Below are 24,720 nucleotides of genomic sequence, written 5' to 3'. Positions count from 1 at the left end.
TCTACTCATTACAGCAGTTAAATTGAATTGGGTTTCTCCTTAAATGACATTTACATGACAAGAAAACAGAATAGATGCCGGAAAACGGCGAGTCCACAAACATGGGACAGCTCAGCTATTTTCAAGTGGGAGTAGAAAAGGAAACTTTGAGGAATATGCTGTACAGCAACGGCTCGCAATTAACAGGCAGAAATAAACCAAGTTGTTATACGTTCCCAGAAATTAAAAAGTTGCAGTAATTCTGCTCAGAGGCCTCCATTCTGGGCTGTTCAGAGTACTGAGTGGTTCAGGCTATGACATAGAGCAATGGCTGAATTGCAGATGAGGCACAGAAAACAAATTAACAAACCCCTAGATCCAGATGATTGTGACTCAAATCTCTCGTCATGGGGTAAGACTACTGACAGCTCACGCTCTGGGAACAGAACATGTTTTCATACCTAATTTGTACCCACAAAGGTAATTATGATGGCTTGCTTATAAAATTGCTTTCAAATATTAATTCATTGACAAGATGGTACCAACAGGGCCTCAGTCAGGAACAGAAGCAAGAGTCATAGCACCTCACTGAGCTGTGATCCCAGTCATGTGCTCTGCTGTCTTTCCCAAAGGATCCCAAATGTTTCTTTGAATTTCAATCATGTTATACCAGACCTGCAGCGTTGCCAATGTTGCATTTCTAACATGGTAACCACATGGCTGAAAAGAGAAACCACACACATCTGTACAATGGGAGAAGGGCAGAGGATGACTTCTGTTCCCCAGCTGTGCCCCTTGCATCACTACAAACGTTACCACTGAAGTAGAATCACAGAGAATGGTTTGGGTTGGAAGGGACCTTAAAGTCCATTTCATTTCAACCCTCTTGCCATGGGCAGGGATACCTTCCACTATCCCAGGTTGCTCCAAGCCCTGTCCAACCTGGCCTTGAACACCACCAGGGATGGGGCAGCCACAGCTTCTCTGGGCAACCTGTGCCAGGGCTTCACCAACCTCACAAGGAAGAATTTCTTCCCAATACCTAAACACACCCTGCCCTCTGTCAGCTTGAAGCCATTCCCCCTTGTCTTATCACTCCACATCCTTGTAACATCTCTTGTAGGTTCCCTTCAGGTGCTCCTGCCTGATGTAGAGGATGAAAAGTGACCTAACCATGAAATACAGAAATCCCCCAAGAACAGCTGACAAAATGCGATCACCGTTTTATGTAATGGGCAAAAGGGACCAGGATTTTTGTAATTTTGAAGGGAAAAAAATGCACATTACCAAACCAAGGGAGTAAATTATGTTGTTATTATCTGATAGGCATCTTAGTCAAGGACCAGGGTCAACTAGAAATGTTTTATAGCAACCTCTCTGGTTTACAACAGAATTCTGAATATCAAAGAGAAACTAAATATACTACCTTAAAATACACCCATTTATGGTGTGTATTTAAAATTATCCTATTTGTTGCATGTTTACATGTATGCACAGCTCTGTAGAAAACTATAAATAAGATGTTACATTTCTTCAGAATCTGTAGAGGTGTCTTGTTTTACAGTCCTTTAAAAAGCAACTGGAAAGGCGCTGACTGTTGTCGAAGTAATCCCAAGCCTGGAGAGCTTATAATATTTCTGTAAAAACTGAAGCAATACATCAACAGAATGGATCAACTTCAGGGCATGCAGAGCCAACTAAAATATTTGGAAAGAAGTTTATCATCTGCAAACTTCAAAATCCTTGTATTTCTTAAGTATTCAGCAATGGAAGAAGCATGGGTTCCTTGTCAACAATCATAGATACATCAATAAATGATACTGATTGGTTTTATAATAGCTTACTCATTCTATATAAATTCCTGCTGATACCCTTGGCACGTGTTCTGGCAATTTGCAGACAGACTTCCAGTCTGCATGTGAGCAGCCAATAAGAACGAGTTGGGATTTGGAACAGTCCTGAGGTTTTTACCTCCAGAAACTGATCCTGAAGGATGAAGGTATATGATGGGTGGTCCTTAATCACTTCCTTTATGTGAAAACTGAGGTCAGAGTAGAAAAAGAGCCAAGGAAGGAAGTCTGCAGCACCCCTCAAACACCCCCCGCCACCCCCCACCTTCCTGAACGACTCCTTTAACAGTTTAGAGGGTTAACTTGCAGTTTAAATGAAGTAGTCAGAGGCTGGGATAGAAATAAACAGCTTGCACAAGCAAGATACTGTGCTATTAAGTTTTTATAAGTGACTTAAAAATTAGGTCAGTCTAATTTGTGGCTGATACTTTGTTCTTTCACTACCATGAACTCACAATGATGTCAGTCTCATGTTCAAACATGCCACATTTAGCAGCGCACAGGCTTCCTGAGAGACTCTCTCAACCTTCCTTTGTGCAAAAGGCTTCTGCCAGGTTCTTAGCTCATACTTCACTGACTCAGGCATGCCACTCCAGTTTCAAGGCAGTTACACTGGCTTCCCGTCAAATACTGCACAGTTTGGGTTTGTTTTTTTTTCCTTTTCTATTTTTTTATTTTCTCTAACTATACTAACTATAAGTTTAGGAATATGTGTCTTTATTCAGGTTACCATTTTAGACCTCACCTTCCTCACAACATCCAGAAGAGAAACACTCACTAAAAGGTGTGGGAAACAGGTGTTTTTAACTAATTCAGCCCAATAATTTCAATAGCTAAAAGGAGCCTACAAAAAAGTCAGGGAAGGGCTTTTTACAAGGGCATGTACTGATAGGACAACAGAGAAGGGCTTCAAACTGAAAGAGAATAGGTTTAGATTAGATATTAAGAAGAAACAGAAATTCTTCCTTGTGAAGGTGGTAAGGCCCTGGCATAGGTTGCGCAGAGAAGCTGTGGCTGCCCCATCCCTGGAAGTGCCCAAGGCCAGGTTGAACAGGGAACACTCTCCCAAATACACACAACCAGATTTTTGTGTGAAGATCCTCTTAAGGGCACAAAAATTCTTAGGTGAGAGTAAAGGAAAGCCCTCTATAAATACAGTGGTAGGTAAGAAAACCCCACAAACCAGGTCACTGTTTAAAAAATGGTCATCTGCAAGTTTGTTTTTAGCAATCCCAGTTCTCACGATTTGACTCAAGTTTGTGCCTGTCACTGAACAGCTATACTAAACATTGCTGCAGTGAAGATGCACACTGTCTCTGTTTCTCACTTCAGAGACTTTACCCATAAGCAAATAGGAAAAAGTGGCCATTTTTATGCAGCTAAAGCATTTCTCTTGGGGCTGTGCTATGAGAGATGTAATGCTAGCCCAGGCTCTCCCACTCTCATTCATGAGGTCATGTTCACAACTTATTCAGACATTTTTATTTTGGTTTGTTTGGTAGATTGTAAAATATCATGTCAGTATGTTCAAACCTGTATTACATATTCAGGCAACAGTGCTATTGCATGAACCTTTAACATTCTTGGAAAAGCATCCCACTCTGTCTCAGGAAAAGGCACATCATCCCAGAGTAATTTCCAGCACCACAGTAAATCCCAGGTACTTTATGTAAGAAAACAAACAGATGTGGTTCACAAGAACTGCATATCCAACACATCCCTGCTTTCATGCTGCATCTGCAAGTGCCCAAGGATACAGGAAAGGCAGGTCTTGCAGGGAGAGGTGATATCTTTTATGAGAGAGGTTAATATGAAGTGATAAGGAGAGGGAGGGCATGAACTCCAGAATGCACAAGCCCTTCCTCACATGCACTGACGTGAAACAGAACCAAACTGTGACACAGAAACAGCAGCCAAGGCTTCCAAAACATCTCCACATCCAGCCTGTGCCTCTTCCCAAACAGGAAAAGAAGTCCAAAGCACATCCCGAAGCATGTAATAAATTACACAGTGAATCATATTCTTATGGAAACTGTCTGGCTGAAGTCACACCACTGGAAATATGTGATAAAAGACAGAAAGAAACCTAAAAGATAGTCTCAAAGAAAGAACACTCTCCCCACCCAAATTCTTGGAGTTAATACCAAGACAAGAAAATCCTGGAGTCATCATGAAGTTACTAGATTTTTGGTAGATTTTTCCCATAAATAAACTTTTCCCTGGATTATAAAGTTGTTTATTATTATTAACTGACACTTGACCTAGCTTTATATTCACTGGGTTTTTTCAAGATTTAAGTGAAGTTTGTGCTCCTGAAACCTTGACTGTTTTCGCCAAATAAGTCAGTTGAAGAAAAAATTCTTCTCCTTACAAACCCTTCTTGCAAGCTGTTTGAAAATACAAAATGTTTGTATTTTCTGAAAAATGAAACAAACAAAAATCCACCCAAACAAATAAAAGCCCTCACAAAAGCACCATAGGAAAATTACTTTCCTTTAAAGTGTTTTCCAGATTACTGAAAAACTTTGACCATTTACAGATACAACTTAAAATGTAGTGCATTAATCAAAATTCTAGAACGAGAAGTTTTATCCTGCAATGCAATGAGGAGACAGTAACTTGAGTCTTTTAAAGTAAAACAAATTTTCTTCTGGAGTTCCAAGCTGACCTAGGTAGCAGTGACAAAGACAGTGACAAAGACAGCAAGTGAAATTAAGCGTATTTAACAAAGATAGCAGGGGAAATTAAGCACATTTACCTTTATAAAGTCATAACAGAGATAGATGTAGTTGATGCATTTGTTACCTGGGGTCATTCTGTTCATTTTTTAACCTTTATTTGAATTGAGAAGAAATGTTATCTGGAACCGGTTTGCCCCTGGGAAGGGTGTGTGCAGTTAGGTTCTCCCCAGGAACACCAAGTGGCATGAAAAGATTAACCCTGGTGCTTTCAACCACAGAGTAAAAGGAGCCAATTCCTACCAATGAACACCAAAAAGCATTTCAGACGTGCAGACTAAAGTGAGAAATGTTTTCCAGCAAAGACTTCATCCCTGACTGCCACTGCCCTCTCTATAGGATTCTAGCACAGGTCAGAACGTGCAGGAAGAGAGCTGAGGACATGCACAGAAGCAAGCCGAGGTCACCAGGAAAGGGGGGAAGAAGGGCTCCTCCCACCCTCTTCAGGCTTCTTCCTCTGCAGCCACACCACTGGGCTCAAGTCAGACTGGGGCATGTGCTTCCACAGGCAAGTCATTCACAACCTGGGAGATGGGAAAGATCAAGCACAAATCCAAAGAATTCTTTAGAACATCTATGTTTTAATGTAGATTAGACTGCCTAGGAAGAGGCAAAATAAATAAAACCTATGACTTAGTTCTAGAAGAAAATGTATCTAGGCTACAATGCCTATCAAGAACTAAAACATTCTTCCTAAACTTGTTCTCACCATCAGCTTAAAGCACAGTCTTGCCCAGGTTCAGCTTTCTGGCACTCTATTGAAAGCATAACCACATAAGACCTTACTGAGAACCAGCTTTAGGTTTGGCAGGAAGACCACCTGACATCAAAGGTATGCTTAAGGCCATATCCATGAATTTTAGTGAAAAAGCAAGAGGCTGCAAGTTTTAGAGGTTTTGGCAGCTAAATTATTCTTATATTCCATGCATGCTTCAGTGCAGGGACAGCATGAAGGGGAGATGCTTAAACCTAAGACTCATGAGGTACCTCTGAGCCAAACCACCAGTGTAGAGCTCAACCCAGCCTTGTTAAAAAGGAGGGTTTATTTGTGCAAGCTCACCTCATGGCACAGCTAGAGAGCTTTACATACCCAAGCTAAACCTTTCCTCCTTGGTAATCCACAGTGCAGGGCAGATGGACTAGCCTGAGCATCTCTAGCTGCACCATCCCAGAGTGCCATGTCCAGAATGATTTGTTCAGCAATTGCTGCCATTACAGTACCAAACACTGGACAAAGCAGAGATCTCTAAGCTTGTGTTATTGCTCCTGCTCAGATACACAAAGAGTTTGAGAAATGGAAATTAAACTTGCCACCAGCACAAACAGGTTGCTGCAGACAGCAGGGGCTACATATGGAATTGAGTGAGAAGCATGCTGGAATAACTGAAGGAGAGGAAAAATACCCTAGTGCTCCAAGAAGATCAACCAAGCCACCAGATTTTAATCTGTAAAACGTACAGTATTCACCAGGATACACCTTTGGTTTTAAACAAGGTATGCACTGCTTGGATGGGAAAAGGGAACTTGGCCACACAGAATTCCCACTCCACTGGTACAAATGGATGGTGCCTGGGAATGAAGGTCCAAAGTCCTGCTGCACAGTCTGAAGTACAGTATTGTCCCACATGCTGGGCTGCCATGGATTTTTGGTGTGTTTGAGGTAAAATTGAAGTCAACAGTGTCTTTCAGCACAGGTCTGTAGAATCAGGTATGAGCCAGCCCCAGCGTGATGATTGCTCACAGTCTCAGCACAGCGCCCTTGTTCTTACACAGCACAATAGGGACGCTCATTATTATGTGAGCACCTCCCTCAGGGCTGTTCCCTCAATCAAGGAGTAATTATTTAACCGCAGTCCCATCTCCTTTGCATTCCCGTTAAAGAAAATCTCATGCAAAAAGGTAAGAGGTTGGCTAGGAGTCCTTGGCCCAAACATCCTCCTGCTAGAGCTACACTGCTTGCCAAGGCCTCAGTGTTTTTACTTCAGGAGTTTGCAGCAGACAGACTGTGCCAAATCCAAAGAACACTGTCATCAAAAGAAAAAAAACTAACAGTAGCAAATGCTCTCCATGCTTTGCTAATTTTGTCAAACAGTATGGGCAATTACAGTTAATAAAAGTATTCTGAGGAAGCTTAATGACAATTTTAGAGCCAGAGCAACTCTGCTTCAGGTAGACTGGTATGAAGAAAGCAGCAGGGAAGAAACTATCCCTTGCTGTACCTTTAGCCCCTCTCAAACAAGAAAAGGACTCCCCAGGAAAACTGCCCTACTTCAGATAGCAATTTAAGTAGCACAGATCTACCCAGGAACATCAGCTTCTCTCTCTGCCTGCACAATGAAAATACTCTTGCCACCAGCACCTGAGCTTGTGACCACAGCAAAAGCATGATCCTTCTCTGCATGAGCTGCTTAAAAGCATTTGAGGCCTTTCTTCCAAAAGGAATAAACAGACAAAGTTCACCAGCTCCAAGAAGAACATGTGAAAAAACACCCACCCTGTCCCAACCCAACAAAGATAGAGATGTGTAGTAAAATGCCCTGTTCCACTACACTTGGCACCTACTACTGCATGTAACACCTACTACTTAAAGCAGTGGCTCCCAGATGGGGCAATGAATAGTCTAGGTAAGTATCTTTTAAGATGTCTAGCTTGAAAAAATCATAGTCATATCCAAAATTCTTTTGGTGAACAACTGACATCAAGTGAAAGATTTACTGACTTGGAACTCATGTTTCTTTTTAGGGATAAATGATCACAGAGAACCAGACTAAGAATTTAAATATGGGCGCCTTCTTTTTGTATTTTTAAGGCATGGTCAAATCCTCCTGAGACCTTTCACAGGCTGTATGTCTATCCAGCAAGGCTGAAGGCAATTCCCATGGTAATCCACCCCACCCCTGGGTTTTTCAGACATTCAAATACATTCAGGTCTATCCCTGAGAAAGCTTTTCTAAGGAGCAAGTTTCCTGTCTGAACCCAGCAATTAAATTACCAGCACTTTCAGACACGGACAAAATTGCAAAATCCACCTCTAGACTACTGATGCCCCAAGCAGGAATAGTGATGCATCCACCATGGCAGAAGCATTTGAAACTCCACAGAGAGAGCAGCCTGGAGGAAACAGTGCCATCAGGTTTGCTGAGATAGGCATCTTTTCATTGTCTCACAACAATTAAGAAAACCTTAAAGTTAAATAATAATGAAGGAGAAGAGCAACACTGGGCCACCTTTTATGATTCACAGATTTCAACTAAACCATAAAGAACAAGAGATTAAGCCTCCTAGAAGGACTGGTAATTTTGTTACCCTACTAATACTGTCATCATGATCAACTGTGATTTGATTTTAATTTTTGAAACCAGAGGAGTTATTTAATCTGCTATAAAACTATAAATATAGCTTAATTGTTTGAGGTTGACATCCTCACTAAGAGATAAATAAATCTGTGGCATCATATACAAATAGTTCAGTGAACACCTGGCATTACATATTAGCACTCAAAAAGACACAGTCAGAAAGTTTCATCAGAAGACTTGGCCATTTGTTGTAGCTTTGAGTTCCTCTAAGAAAACCAACACCCTGAAAATTTGAGTTTTCTAAGAAAACCAAGACCCAAAAAATAAATCTCCATTCAACACACACCATTGTGCACTAAGTTCCCAAGATACCACAGCAGCAACAGTACTCAAGGGATTTGTCCTGATGAAGAAACAAGTTTACATGAAATGTTTTAGGGATTGTCAAGAACCATCTGGTGTAAACCAATCACCCTGACAGCTCATCTCATCTTAGACTGGGTGTCTCAAAATTTAGCTCAGTTAAAACCTCTACAGCAAACCTAATCATATGTTAAAAAAAACAGTACTGCTTGTAATACAATCTCAAGAGAAAAAGCAGAAAGACAGGTATTTACACCAGAAGTTGCAGAAAAAAAAAAAAAAAAAGTGGGTTTATTTGTTAAAGACTTACTTTGAAAATGTCGTCTTGTACACGTCAACTGTTGGCATCATCAACAAAAATAAATTCTTGCTTTTAACAGAAGTAACTGAAAAGACAGGCAACTTAAGATGTCATTACACTTTCTCCTGGATTTTAACCACCACATGTTGCAATAAATGCAGCAACAAAAAGAAAACATGATTAACTGATGGCCAGTCTAGAAAAATGCAACACCAGGGAATGGTTTCACTTTCAAATCAAGTCAGTGCATGTTCAAAAAATTTCCAGTACCCTCCAGAAGGAATTCAGCTACCTGCTACAGCCAACAGGTTCATCTTTTTTAGTTTTCTTCTCTTACACCATTTTATGGGATGGATTTCTCCCCAGACTTCTACATTGAAGTTAGAGGTGTTCTCATTTTCCTACTTCATCCTAAGACACTTCAAACCACACAGAAGGATGAGAGATGCTCACCTAGGCACATGATTTCTTCTCTATTAGCACAGTAGTGTTTCTTTTTGCCTTAGCTATGCTGCTCACACCTACACACTGCAGCAAATGTAATTTTTCAGACCCATTCTTAGACCAGATGCATCTTCATTTTCTTCTTAAGCCATACAAAACAACATGACACTGTCACCTCTGTCACACTCCCTGCAAACCATTATTTGCTGAACTGTCTACAAGGACTTTGGCATCAGTACTAAGACTATTTGTGCTGACCAGAACTGCCTGGGTGAACACTTTACCTCTGAGACCACCAGACACAGCAGTCCATGGTCTGTGCCTGGCCTCCTGGGTTCTGTAATAAATCTCTTTAATACTGTATGGAAGGGATACTCTAAAAAAAGGGTACACTAAGTAAAAATAAGCTATGTCTTTGGTTTTACATGCCAAAGCAAACAAGATTAGTACTCCACAAAGAAAATAACCAAGTTATTTACCACTTTGGAGTTTTACCAAGTATTTGATACAAGCAAGCTAAAGCTGAGGATTTTAGGATATTTTCATTACAACTTGTTTTTGAATAATTGGGTCTCAAGACAGCATTATTTTGCACAAAAAAAAATGCAAGCTCCAATACCTTTTCTCTACTTTTGGAGAACTTCCTAATCATTCAATTTCACAACAGTGATCAAAACAAGATGAAGAAACAAGTATTTTGATAGCAAGGTCTCTGTGTTCAGCATTTCATAACAATTTTGTGGCTGCAGAGATGCCGTGTCATTTCAGACAGAGTGTATCTCAAAATGGAAACCTATCCAGAAGGAAAATGAAATGAGCACAGCTGACACAGAAGCAAAGAGTGCACTCTACTGCTCTACTGCGGCCCAGCCTTCCTTAGTTCCATTGGTGAAATGGCACTGAAGTCAACTGAAGCCCTCTGCACATAAGGAACCATAAGTTGCCATGAGGAGTGATGAGGTAACGTCTTCTCCTAGGGGAAATAAGAACAAACCAACTCCCAAGAGAGTCCATCAGGGGAGGAGGGGAGGAACAACAGGAAGGAGGAAGAACTCACTATGAATCTGGCATCTTTAATTCAGAAAAACATCAGAGCTCTTGCAATTCCCACAAGCTAAACAAGGAATCACACTGTGGAAAAGGGGGAAGGGTCCAGCCAATTCTGTTTAGAGAAGGAAGTAAGGGGAACACCGAGCCAAGCACAAGAGGAATTTAATTTGATGGAGAATCTGCATTTCAATTTAGCCATTGAACCACTGCAGGACATGCCAAGGGACATTTTTTGTCCCGTGCTTGTTCTTTACCTGGCAATAGGAAAATAAGCTTTTCCTCTGCTCTTCACTAGAAGGATCTTAAAATTTTTGGAAAGGCAGGTCACTGTTTGCATCAGGTCACTGCAGAATGACAGTGCCCATAACACAACCAGTTCACATTCCTGGAAGAGCTCCCACCAGAATCCCTGCCATGCTGCTGTGCTTCAGAAACAGTGGTTTAGACACCACTGGTTGGTCCAAAAGATCCTCAGTTCGAGAAGGGAGAGGAAATGAAAAGCTGCATGTTTAGCTCCCAGCTGAGTCTGGAAGTTGTGGAAGGTATACATACCACTTCACAAGGAAAGGGAACAGGAAGCCATGAAAGAAAAGAGTCATTATGTTGAAATGGTAACATTTTCTTGAGGTTACACAGGCCAAATGAGCATATCCCAGAAAAATGTGAATCAAAGCCTCAGCAAAGAAACAGAAAGCAGTATAAGTGACAGCAGATAGGAAAAAAAAGGAAAAAAAGAAAAAAAAAACTTCAGAAGAACAAAAAGTATCAGACATAAGAAAAATCCTAAGAGCTTATGCACAAAAATCAAAGAGTGCAATTAAATTTGATATCAGGAACTAGATAATAAAAACTGAGAAAGGAGGAAGAGGTTTATTTGCAAGGGCCTTTCCCACACAGGGTGCTGGCAAAAGGTAAGTTCAAGATGGATTAAGTCAGGACTGACACAGCAGAAGAAGAGGGGGAAAAAAGTTGATTAATTAAGAGTAAGGCTCCATGTTCTCAACATTTATGAGGGGATTAAGTATTTAAGGGTTGAGCAGAAAACAGAAATATGTAATGGTCACAATAGTCACAAAGCAAGCTATTCCAGCATTGGTACAAAGTGTTTGTAGAAAGTGCTACACATGACAGAAAAGAAGAAAAAGACAGACAGAAAAGACTGCTGAACTTCAGTACCAGAACAAGTTAGTTAAGAGCAGCCACACAGACCTTCTGACAGACCTTATGACAGGCATAAAGGAGGATATGGCAAGAAATGAGGGAGAACACAGAAGCACCCTCCTCTCCCAGACTCAAAGCCACCACTAAATTTTCTCATGTGTCTTTGAGCATGTCAACTCCATTGCTTGAAGGGACTTAGTGTAGACTTTCTAGAAAACTCACTTTGAAGTCTATAGCAAAAAGTTAAAAAAAAAAAATCTAAATTTTAAGATAAATGTAATAATGTAATATTTACAACAATGTGCACCCATTCCCCAACCCGAGGAGATGGGAAAAATCCCTCAGTAGACTGGTAGAGGAGGAAAAAACCCCCAAATTTATGTATCTGTTGATAGCAGCAACATTGGATGAAGCCAATGGGAACTAACCACTTTAGATTTGCACCTGGCTGAAGGGCAGAGCTGTGCTGACATGACAGACTGGCTACTTCAGTTGACTGGTTTGCCAAACCCACATGCAAATTTAGAACAAGTTAGCAAAATGCAGTCTTAATGGTCTGGCAGGGGAAAAAAAAATAAAAAAAATCTCTTCCCTGAATGACAAAAGCCTTCAGCAGACAAAATGTCACCAGTAACATGACTAGTCCCAACATGCTGTAGGGATGGCAGGCTCACCAGTAGGATGTTCTGGACTCCCATCTGCACAAGACAAGATCTTCTGCAACACCACCTCTTCCAGTGTGGACACCATCCCATTACGGCAGTGCCATGCAGCACCAGGAGCTCAGCAGAGCTCCAGCTGAACCTGCAGAATTCTTTTACTCCAGGCAGGACTCCAAGAACATGGTCCTGGTATCACCGTGCTATTACTTAAGAGTAAATGTAAGGAATACTCAAAACCTCCAAATGACTGAGACTGAAACAATATAAACATACAGCATTAGGATTAAAAAGAAATCAGACACCACCACTTGAACAGGAATGGGAGTGCAAAATGGAGTTGTAGGTTTAATCAAAACTTCCCCCAGAGCAGTGGGCAGAGATGACACAAGCTATTAACAAGTGAGAAAACTGACAGCCCTGAACACACCAGCACCATTTAAGTTAATATGAGAAGGAAAAAAAAAAACCAGGGTAAAAAATGAATAGACATTACTAGCTGTCCATTCTTATATCAGAAAAGAGATTTTTCATTTTATCAAACAAATATGATACAAAGTAAATGCTTTCCAGTAGGAAGAGGTTTTTATTTTACTTTCCTTTGAAAGATAAGTCACGAATATGCTTGTGAATTCTGATCAGGCAGACACACCATAACCTACCAAGTGTACAAAATTTACCTGCCTACTTCAGATAGCTATGACACTAAAACTACCTACTACATGAAGACCACGTAACCAGATTTCTCAATTCATTATCCCTAGAAAGAGCCTAAAAAGCCTTATCATCTGCAAGGCTATTTTGTTCTCCTAGCTAATTGTTATCTCCTTGCTTTTGTTATCATATAAGCCATCAAAAAAAAAACCAAAAAGAAAGTCACATTGAGTGAAAGCTTTATAAGACACAACCCCAGGAGAGAGTATATGGGTATATATTCACATGTGCACGTTCATGTACATGGTTTGTATTTGGGTGTACATATGAAAACACATACACATATGTGTCCTGGCCATGTTTTAGAGCAAAAGCATCCTGACAGAACCCAAGCTCTAAACTTGTCAGGTGGCAGACAAGAGTTTCCAATGGAGCACAAAGCTCCTGGAGCCCTGGGAAGCCTAGACAAGCCAACTTGAATGCACACTAGCAAACAAAGAGTAATCAGCTTAATAGCCTGAATCAATGGCTCCAGCCTTGGTTTCCAGTGGGTAAATCCATGCCATGAATATACTTCTTGCTGCCTCTGCAGAAGACAAGCTTGAGGGGGTACATTCCATGGCAGCTTAAAACAAGTGAAGTCAGGGCTACCAGTGAGCAGCCTCCCTCATGCCAGCTCACAAGTTAATCCAGCAAGCTGACTCAAAGAGCTACATCAGTCACAAACCAACTGTACAACCAAGTAGAATAAAAAAATGCAGCAGTAAACAACAGCCAAACAATTGTCAGGCATTTCTGCTTCCCAGCTCTGGCTCACTGTGGGATCCTGACAGCCATTAGAAGGGTGAGTTTGAAAAGACAGGGGCTGGGGAGACAAGAAAGAATCTCAGTACCTGCAAGGCTTTGGTGTTCCTTGCCACAAAAATGCACTCTGTGTCATCCTCATGTGAGAGCGAGAGCTCCACTACTTTCAGCAGATCCATGTTAATGTTGTCCAATACCACTTTTAATGTGACTGAACACACTTCTTTTGGACAACAAAGGTAATAGCCAGTTGGGCAGAACACAGAAGAAAGGAAAAGACAGTCTACAAAGTATTTTACTTCTAAGATTTTGAGAAGGCAGGTAATTTAAGGTCTGGCATGGAGCAAACAACCACCTAGAATCTGTGGAGCAAACAGTATGATGGATTTCTGGTCTGCTTCAAAACAAACACAAAGAAAATAGGCTACTTGTCAATTTGTTCCCCGTCTTGGCCTCCAGTGAAGTATGAACAGTCATACAAACTACCCTAAGCAGCAGGCTTAGGGTAGCAGCTACAGGCAGAGGGAGTGGGTCAAGCAGCCAGCTGTGGTAACCTTTTCTACATGCACAGCTGGAAAAAGACACTTTGTCAATAGTCTTTAGCTGCTGTTCTTCTCTTTGTGTATTTAGGTTAAGGCTCCTTGGGGCACTGACTACTTGTACTTACAAAGCACTCCCACCAATGGCACCATTTAGCATAACCTCAAAATGTTAGAAGTCAAACAGCAAGGTCCTGGGAGAGCTGGCACATTTGTACCTAAAATGTATTTAGAGGATATCAGCCTTGTACTCAACATATTCTGGAGGAAAACACAAAATTTGCCAACTTTTTTCTTTAATATAAGTTTCTCTTCTGTCTAGAATAACTCCATAGATACCAGATCTTAAAAGAGCCAACAATAAATTACTAACAGCATGAAATAAAATAGCAACTTGCAATAGAAGTATTCAGACAGATCATTTTCCACACTTATTCCCATCCTCCCATCCCCTCAGTCGCACTGACAGACATGTCTTTATGTGGACTCAGGAGCATGCTATTTGAATCTTAAGCCCTTGAACTGTAAAGTTTTCAACATGAAGATATGGTTTATAATGAAAAGTTCTGAAATCAACTCATTCTTCAATATTTACAAATCCCTAGTGATAAAGACCAAATACACAAACCCACACAATGTTTTTTCTCAAAAACCACCACATAATCTCACCTAACATTTCTAGGTTTTGAGAAATATCAAAACCTAGAAATGTTGGGTGTATATCTTCAGTTACATGAATTATAAATCAAACAAACTGTTTAACAATCTTCACAAGATATTTTCTAGATGCACAAATAGTATTTACTACTATGAACCTATTAGAAATTACACTTTTCCCTGTACTTCCTGCAACTTGTCATTAAGACTTTATTTAGACAGCCTGTCAAAAAGACTTCTCCTCATACGCACAGAAAATAACTCTTCTGTTATCTACTCCTGCAAGCCTAGCATTACCAGCCTAAGTGGAATGATCCTATTCTGTTGTCAGACAGAACAGACATTAGAACTACAGCTTCTGTGATTTAAATGAAATGTCATTTTCATGTGCAACTAGTGCAGAACTTTTCTTCCTTTTTCTTAGAAATACTTTTAGTCTCTGTTGACTCTACCTTTCCTTCTTCCTTTATTTAACACACATAGGTATATTTTTTCAGCATCTGATCGATACCTCTTCTTTCTATTGTGCCCTGTCCTTTCTCTCTCTCCAGTTCTGTTCCTTACACACATCCTTCTTTTCTAGTATTTTCACTATGACAGAAGTTGACCTTTATAACATACAGTTTTTGAAACTGGATAAACTGTTTGAAACTTCAGCTTGAGAAAGTGATAAGCCTGAGTATTTTTCCACTGTAGTGCAATTTAAGTGCATTTTGAGTAAAAGCAGGATCACAGCTCTGTCCACAGACATCAGAAAACAGAACTACATTTCAAGTTAAACATTTAAATATAAATCAGAACAAAATGTGCAGAATTTGGAATTCAAGGAAGCTCATTTTACTGCTGTTGGAGAAGCTGAAGGATGTGGTTACATGTTGGTGGTTCAATTTCTTTATCAACATCTTGTCCCAAAGCAGTTGATCTACTCAACACCCATCCCACTTCACCTTAAAGAAAGAGTAATTCTATTTTCTGGAACTACTCTAGCTGTGCTTTCATGTAAAACAATTGACATTTGAAAGGGAGAGACATTTCAAGGAGGAAGTAAGATTTGTATATTCTCATTTTGCTACATAAATCACAAAAATAGGTAAATAAGTAATAAATAGCTAAGTAAGCACAAGGTATGACTATACAGAAAAGCAGTACCACAAGCTGAGCCAAATACTGAGCACTCAATAGGAATGCCTTAATTTGGTGGATATAACAAGAAGATTTTTGTAAGTGCACTTAATAATTCAGTTAAGCTAATATATAAAAATGCTTCTACTGGATATCTACTCCAGAATCAGGCAGGTTCTAGGTCAGGGAAAGCATGTTAGGTGATGTCTCTTTTTTCCTTAGGATCTTTAACATCTACCTTGTATTTAAAGGTTTGTTTTCTTTCTTTTCTTTTTTTTTAACCAAAACTGAACTGGAGATCACATGTCAATACTGAGGTGTGTGCATATATATATATATATATATATATATATATATATATATATATATGCTTAGCATGTACATACACAAAAACTTATATGCCCAACATTGCTTCCAAGTTAATTCATGACATAAATTCTTGGCTTTGAAATACTGAAATACTTAAATCATCAACACAGTCTTACATTTTTTAAAATTATTCATCATGCCATGGAAGCCATTTTTCAGCCTCTTCAGGGAAAAGGGGGAAGGAAAATAAAATGAAAAAAAAATGGTGGGAAAACCACCATCAAACAGCTTGGCAGCCTTTAAAAATTCCCAAACCAACTCATCTCTCTAAGGCAGCATTTGCTAAGAGTGTCACTGTATCCAGCTTTTTTCTGTGCCAGCCACTAAGCAGCTCATTCAAAGATATAATCCCAAAGCCTTCTGAAAGGGCAAGACCTGAACCTTTACCATGAAGCAGTCCCCTCTCCCCACCCACCCCTCCAACTGCATTACCTCTCTATTGCTGACTTAAACAGTAGACAAAGTCAGTGACTGAAAAGAACATTCTGCCTATTTTAACGCTAAATCTTCAAAATCCTCACCATGACTCAATTAGAATAATTAGATGATCATTTGTTGAACCCTCAATATCACGTAAGTAAAAGAAAAAGATTTAGTGTTAAACAGCAGCTGTATTTTCACTCAGCTATGCAGACATTTCATAGCCACTTTGCCATAGTGGCTTATGTCTGGGGGTTTGAATAAAAATAGCTAATGTGCTTGCTTGTTACACCATGAAACGAAGTGCACAAAGCAATTGCCAAGACTGGTTTTGCCCATGAAAGGCAATGGTCATTAATAGCTTGTATTTGCAGAAGGCTGTCAGAGGAGCAGCGTGCCTGTGCTTCCTCCACAGCTTTCTATAGTTTAACCATACATGAAGCAGCAGGGACAAATGCACCACACATTTCCTCATTTCACAACAGGTCATGCCTGCAGGAGACCTGACAAGTCATGCAAGCCTCAGTTGCAGAAAAATTTTCAAATCCTGTAAATTTGAGGGGGTGGACAGATGTGTGTCCCTTCATGGAAACAGTATATTGGGGAAATGTACAATGACAGTAATAGTTAATCAGTATTTCATCACTTTCTTTTGCTGTCCAGACCAGTATCCTGGAGATTTAAACTCCCGTTCTTTTTCATCCCTGTTTTTCTTGAAGGTGATAAATTTCTTTCTGTAATATTTAGACAGGAAACAGGCAACAAATGGACTAGTTATACAATCATGTCTGGGCTGGATAGGCAAATTTTTCAGGCATCTTCAAATAGGTCTGCCTGGAAATCCCAGCAGACAGCAAAGTGAGCCACACTGAGGAAACAGGCTTTTTCACCTGGATGGTAACCACACATGGATTTGTATCTATGGTTATTAAAAGTGTGGCATTCTATCTCTAACATTATGAATTATCTAACAAGCAGAACAGAGGACTGAGAAGATGACAGCATGCCCACACTGTGTCAGCCATGAGAAGTCAGGGATTTTCAGCAGTTGGACAAGAAAAAAAGGACCAGGAAAATCAGACCTATTCAGCTGAAAAGTTACATGCAAAAAAAACAAAATAAAAAAGTGAGATTCTGAGAAACAAACAAGGTAGCAGCAGGTAGTACAAGTACAAGCAGCTCTCTTAGCTTTATTAGACTTCACTGTAAGTCTCCTAGTAGCCAGGAGAACATGAAGTTTACCAGTTCTCATAAGGATGGTGCCCATCTGCCTTAGCTGCCCCTGCCTTCCTGAGACACAGGACTGTGAACATACAGACCAGTTGCTGGAGATGACCCTGCTTCAGTAAGGCCTCCCAATACCCACTGTGTAAAGGCTGGAGAGCTTTTAGGAAACTGAAAGGACATGGGAGTAGCCTGGGAGAAAAGGGAAGAAGGTTCAGAGTCCTGTTGCTAGGAGAAGAGACTTACCATCAATGCAGAACTCCAAGCAGACTATGGGAAGAGAGTCTTTCACAGCCTATCCTCAGTTTGGAGGACACCTGCCTTAAACACAAGGTTTTCTGACAGGTGGAGGGAGCCCTCCTAAAGTGGTAACACCATTTGCCTTCTCCTGATCTGGGTTCAGTCTATTGCATATTTTGAAACTTACTAGATTCCAATAACAGGTCAACCCAATGCACTAAGATTACTGCTGTACTTCTCTGCTGCAAGCTGCAATAGTTTTTCTTCTTGCTTAAAAATTGGCAAACATTTATGACTCTTTGTGGAAACCAAGCTGAAGCTTATTCTGTGTGCTACCAAACTGTTGTTAGTAAGAGGCCTCTACCTAAATTGTCTTAGTTTGAAAAGGCACTTCTGAGTATGATGGCATCAGAAGAATGACATATAACACAAAGTTTCTTCCCCCTCCACCTCTCTTCCCTCCCAGTTTTCCATAGTTCAAACAGACTCCCATGGAAAGTCTGGGAGAGCAAACCTGGAAAGCAAGAGAAAACACTGTGTCCCAAGTACAAATTTTCAAGTAGGGAGGTATGAAACCCCAACACCTAAGCACTTGTAACAAAACACCTGTGGGAACTGGATAAGTGATCGGTGCTCTACCTATTGCAGGTGGCGTTAATAGAATGAGCAGAAAGAAACCCCATGCCTGTTCTTCAGGTGATTTCAATTCACCTCTGACATGAAGGCTTGTTTCAGTAGCAGGATGGCTGAGAGAAGCCCTGTGAAGTGTAGCTCAGACTCTGCACGTATTTGTAAGATGGTGTTTAGAAGATGGGTGCCTGTCCTGCTTGAGGGACTGCACAAACTTAGTGAAATATGGACTGTGGAGAAAGGCGCACCCCTGCAAGGACCATCTTGCAGGTAAAAACCCAAGTTCTACCATGGGATTTGAGTCTACAAAGTCTGGGATGAATGATTCTTACCCCTAGCAATTAAGAAGCAAAACCAACACTTGAGCTATTAAAAGTGTGGCATTTATGTCTCTAACACTATGAACTATTCAGCCTAAACAGAATTATAAAGCCTAAATATGCTTTGCTAGAAGTTCAGAAGGAGCAAAATGCAGCACTGAATCAATTTTATCTGGAATAGCGTGGGAGGAGGGAGAGTTCCTTTCCTATTTTGAGAGCAACATCTATGCTACACATGCAGAGCCAAAGCCTTCTAATCCAGCAGGCTGAATACATACTAGTTATTCAAACTCAAGAACGTGTGCATAAAAGGAATTTCATACAATTAGTCCCCGTTGTCCTCCTCAGTTCATGTTCTCTGTAAAGTTCTCATTCCAGTGTTGCTACATTACAGACTCAGACCCATCTTTTTGCCTCCCACATTGCCTTCAGTAACGTAAAAACATTAGATAAGCAGGCAGGGATGTGTAAAAAGAGAGTATCTGTACAGCCACTGATCTATCATTTAGTCAACAGGCTCAATTCATAGACCATTTTAGCAAAGCAAAAATCAAGTGAAGCAGAATGAAAATGAGTAATGCTATTTCAGTCTGAATATTAGAAAATGTGTCAATTTTCTGACAAATTAATGTAATGGAACACAGTTCCACTATTGATTTTATGAAGAATTTTTTCATACTATTTTAGCAGACCATCACTCTGACTAGTGTGCAAAAAGATCTTATGGAGAAAAAAATTACATTTATTCTCAACTAATGAAAGCTTCTTCACATCTCTTTTATGCAAAGATACAAACTTTTGTATCTTTATTTGCCAAACAAATGGCAGAAGTTCATATCTTCAGCTTGAAAGCAAAGAAGAGTGCAAATGTACCTGAGGAGGTCTGAGCAAGGAACTGATCCCAGTTTATGAGAAACAGCATGAAAACTCATACAGTAAGTGTGAGTCACTGGCAACATAAGTATCATATTGTAACCAGGAAAGAGAAGAGATAACTAAATCCCCGCAAAGAAGAACCTTGTTTCAGGAGTTCCTTTGATACCTTCCAGCTTGGGACAGTGAAAGCACAGAAAAGCAGCACCAAGGGATCTTGGGAATGTTCCCACTGAAACCCTGCAGCCCCACTGGAAACCTCCCATCACTGAAACAACACTCTTTCCCCTCTTTCCTAGCTTGCCCAATTATTAATTTTGGTGGGGTATTTTTCAGCTGCCAGAGCATTTCATAGGGACACAATATGGAAGGCTGCCAGCCTTCCCTGAGCCAGCTCCGAGTAGAACACTCTTGGCTCAGCAGCAGACCCCATAGTGCAGCAGAAGGAAACACAGGGCCTTGAACTCACACCCATCTTCCTCCTGCCCTCCATTCACACCCCCTACATGCAGGTCTGTTTTGAGCCCTGAGCAGTAATTCACTGGTACCCAACACCATCTGCCCTGGAGATCGTGGTACCTGCCAGCAGAACCTACCCATGGGCAAACTAAGAACTGCTCAGGTTAAAACTAGGCAAATCTAGAAGTAAGATGCCATTAATATTAATTGACCATTAATACATATATTTTTCCTTCCTTCAGGAGTTACAGGAACTTACAGAGTAATTATAATAGAGATTCACTATTTGGAGCTGACAAGACAACAGCAATGCAAAAATCAGACATGGTGGGGCAGAGAAGTGGTGACACAAGCTGCCCTGTTGCCATGCCTGTCCTCAGACAGCAGGAATACTGCAGGAGCACAGGGCATCCCAGCCTCCTCCCTTGCTCCAGAGGCAGTTTGATCTCTATTGGCTTTAGTGTTGGGGTGAGGATACTATTACAATAGTGATAAATTCCTGGGGGCAGGGTCTCCCAAGTAACAACTACGAAGCAGCATGAATTTAGTGTTCACTTCACTTTCTTGCAAATGACCCCTGGTCTTCAGTCAATTAAAAGCTTTAGTCTAGAACAACATCCTGACACATCACCTGTGGCTTTTGATTTGTGCAGAAATAGAGGTCATGTATGCAACTGGCAGCCCTAAAGGATGATACTCTACCCTTTGTTTAAGAAGGGAATAAAGATAAACCACAAATATACTAGCAATACTGATATGTACTTATTGGTGTTTAAAATATTCTACAGAAATCCTCCATGTCACAACGCTCATTCTGGAAGGCATCCCTAAGGAATTGTAGGGAAAGTGAATGTACCATTTGACACATTAGTGACACACTTTCTTCCCTATTACCAAGAAAACCAGCTTCTCGAAAATTCTTAAATAATCAAGGATTTAGCATTACACAACCATGCATAAAATACTAAAAGATTGCAAGAAGCATTTAGTCACTATCATAACAACAAATCCATAGGGGCAGATTCAGTGGAGTCACAGACCAAACCCATGTTTCTTTCAAAGGCTGGAAAAAAATGTGGAAAAGAAAAAGGAAGGGATGTGTCAATCATTCCACACTTCATCCTGTGACAGTAACTACTCTATGCCATCTGGCTATTAAGGACTGTCAGCACTTGAAGAATATCCATGATGCTTTCCTGACTGCTTCTACAGAAAAGAAAAAGAAAAAATAAAGTCCTAGAAAATTCAGCTGACATACTACAAAGTGAAAGCTATCATCTTGCTGCCTCTCCTTTTCTTTGGGGAAAAAAATACCTGAAGGGGCATCCATGAATACCTTACCAGCTGTACTTACTGTATTTCTTCACAAAATTGCATTTTGAAAACAGTGAATATTGCTGAATTGGTGAGAATTAAGGCACTGAACTTTAAAAACCCAGGTGACGGAACAAAGCCCTCACCCTGCACACACCTCTTACACCCAATGCTTTGGAGCAGAGCTCACTTGAAGATAAATGCAAGTAACAGAAACCAACAGCTAACTTGTCTATTTGACATTTCTTATGAAGGCCGGCCTTACAAAGAGAGCCTGAATTCAGCCCCCGAGGGCTTCGGCAGGCCTTCGTGAATCTTTTATCTGATAGGCAGAGGAGCGACTGGCCCATCTCACACCCAGTTGCCAGTGACTCCGAATGACTTCACTGTCCCTGTGGCAGCAGCCCAGAGCTCGCAGGGCAGAGCCGATCTGCCAAGGAAGGTGCACAGGCACATGGCAGATACAACCACAACTCCTCCCACGGGCTGAGGGCTGGCATCCCGCCGGGGCTGCCTTGGGAGACAGAGCTCCCAGCGAAATCCATTTAACACATTCCTGCACAGCTTCTGCCGATACCGTCCCTATGGCCAGGCCAAGCTAAAAACAAACACCCCTGCCCGGCCAGCTGTCTCTGCTGGAAAAGGAGCTTGCATTTTTACAGAAACAAAGATAACTGAGCTCACTATCTTCTAGAGAAGTTTTTCTGGTGTGATTTTGTTCCATTACATCTGCTTGGGTAGCTAACAAAAGCAGAGCTACTGGAGTAGGAATGTACTCAGGTATCTTCATAGAACATGTTACATTTTTAAATGCTTGGTTTGTTTTTCTGGACCTTCCCATATGTATTAAACCAAAGCATTTTGAATTTACCATCTGTAGCATAGGAACTGACACATTCTCTGTTGCTTTTATGTATTTGTTCATTTAAAAAGGGACTTTTAAATTGTGTATTAAGATTTACTAAAGCACTATTGTATTAAGCAAGCACAACAAGTGGAACTTACTGCAACTCAGATATTTCTTATAGATTCCATCCTCAAAATATTAATGAGCATACTCAGTAAATGCAAGACTTACTTATGAGTATCACTACTCTTTGTGTCTTTTGTCATTAAAAACGAAAGCTAAAAATACATGTACACCTCCCTGCTGCATGCTTCGGTCCACATTCAAGTAGAAACACCCAGACAACCAACATAAACAACTGTGATGAATGTTTCAATCTCCAATGGGCAAGTGGGATGAACACCATAAAAAGAAATTAAGACTTACTATTTTATCACCTCCCCTCAAAACACAAGAGTCTAAACCAACTCCTGTTCGGTCAGTTGTGACTTTGTAAACTCTGCATCTACCAAACCACATACTGCCAGGAATAGCATAAATCTCAGAGCAAGGATTACAAAATCATTCTCGGTTTTGGTTGGGGTTTTCTCTTTTAAGAACCCCAACAAACATCCCTGCTAAGAGAAACAGTTTGATCTACTTTTACGTTTCAAAACTAGCACAGATCTATTTTTTCTGCTGGGTATACACTGAATGTTTGAACAGAAAAATTAGTCATAGGTCAGACAATATCGCTGGCTATCACTACACCCTTCGTTTGAAGGAAAACCAAAGAAACTGTTTTTATATTTAAACCAGCTGAAACGACGGTAAAAGAAAGTAAATTCTCCTGGGTTTCCTTTAAAAAAAAATCAAAATAATTTTTTAAAAAAATTAAAAATCCCAGCTTCTCATCTGACATGTAACCAAATGTTTTTAGCCGCTGAAAAATCCTGCCATTGGTCAGGCTCTGCAACAGGCACATCCCATACACCTGGTGATGCGCGCTCAGCCCCGGATCCCGGGCCGGGGGGGGACAAGGCCGGGAGCGGGGATCTGTCAGGCCGCGTCCCGGCGCCAGCCCCGGGCCGGGAGCTCAGGCGAGCGCGATGCCAGGTTAACAATTTGCCTCCCTCCTGGACGCCGCGGCAGCCCTCCATTTTGTCAGCCGCCTCAATTTAAACGTTTTCCAAGGCGAAGGCAGAACTTCAGCATTTCTTCGGGAGCCCTCCGGGGCTTTAAAGCATCCCCGACCATTTTGCGCAGCCCGCTCGGAGCCAGCGCTCCGGGCTAAGTTTAGCAGGGCAGCCGCGCACGCCGCGGCTCACGGGCAGCGCCGAGCCCCCCGCGGGGCAGCCCGCGGGCTCCTTCCCATCGCTTCTCCCGGCGGCTCCTCTCCCGCCCCGCGCTCCGGCGGCGCCCGGCTTCCTCCCCGCACGGGGAGAGGCAGGTGGATGTCGGGAGGAGGGCAAGGAAGGGACGGGAGGCAGGAGCCGCCGCGGGCAGCAGGGTGCCGGCAGCAGGTAGGGAGGGCAGCGCGGGGCGGCCGCCGGTGCCGTGCGGTGCCTGTGCCGTTCCCCCTCCCTCCGGCCCCCGTTCTTACCACCTGCGGAGGCGGCCGGAGCCCGCCCGGGCCGGGGCAGCGACCTGTCCACTGCGGGCGCTCTCCTCCAGAGGTGAGGGGGCGGCGGGGAAGGGCATGCGGGAGGAGGGAGGGAGGGCTCCCGCCGCCCGCCTCTCCCTCACCTCCCTCCCCCTCCTCCTCCTCCCCGCCCAGGCCGGCCCGGCCCGGCCCGGCCCGGCCCCCCCCGCGCCCCTAGCCCCCCTCCCGGCTTGGCTTCCGCGGTGCGGCCCCGGGTCGGGGTCCCCTGCGCTGCTGCGGCACTTACTGTGTCACCCCTGTCAGTCTGGCTGCCTGTCCCCTCCGCAAGCATAAAAGCAATTGCCCACTAGCCTCGCCGCTGCCGCCCGAAACAACTTTGTCTTCTTCCAGTCGCTGGGAAAGCTCCTCTTTTTCCTTCTTCTTCAATAAGGGGGAAAAAAAACCCAAAAAACAAAACAAAAAAAAAAGCCCTCCCTAAAACAACAAGCCCCAGCAAATTTAAAAATTATAAAAGAAAAATTATATTCGGCTTTTTTTTAAGAGTGGGAAGCGTGAAGGTGGGAGGGGAGAGGAGCAGAAAAAGGAAGCATTTGGAGCTTTGGAGCTCCTTCCCCCCTCCCAAGATGGCTTGAAAAAATTAAAAGGGGACAGTGGTGAGGCGAACACACACACCGAAAAGCTCGGGAGGAGGGAAAAAGTTTGGGAGGTTGGGGGTTTTTGTGTGTGTGTTTGGTCTTTTTGTTTGTTTGGGGTTTTTTGTTTTTGGTTTTTTTTTTTAAAGCCTTAGAATCCCAGAATGACAGAAGCGACGGCAGGCACAAGGAG

At 41.8% G+C, this 24,720-nt stretch overlaps 1 protein-coding gene across 1 annotated transcript in view; it reads right to left on the bottom strand.

The window, feature by feature from the left end:
- Positions 1-24,020, bottom strand: part of DUSP16 (dual specificity phosphatase 16) — a 62,950-nt gene extending 38,930 nt beyond the window's left edge. Inside the window, exon 1 of the mRNA XM_030237700.2 lies at positions 23,896-24,020. The gene's annotated coding sequence lies outside the window, so the exon portion shown is untranslated. The remainder of the gene's footprint in view (positions 1-23,895) is intronic.
- Between the last annotated feature and the right edge of the window lie 700 nt (positions 24,021-24,720).

The sequence above is a fragment of the Serinus canaria genome, chromosome 1A, assembly GCF_022539315.1.
Source record: "Serinus canaria isolate serCan28SL12 chromosome 1A, serCan2020, whole genome shotgun sequence".
NCBI lineage: Eukaryota > Metazoa > Chordata > Aves > Passeriformes > Fringillidae > Serinus > Serinus canaria.
The sequence above is the reverse complement of the archived record's forward strand: the minus strand, read 5'-3'. Positions and strand labels throughout refer to the sequence as shown.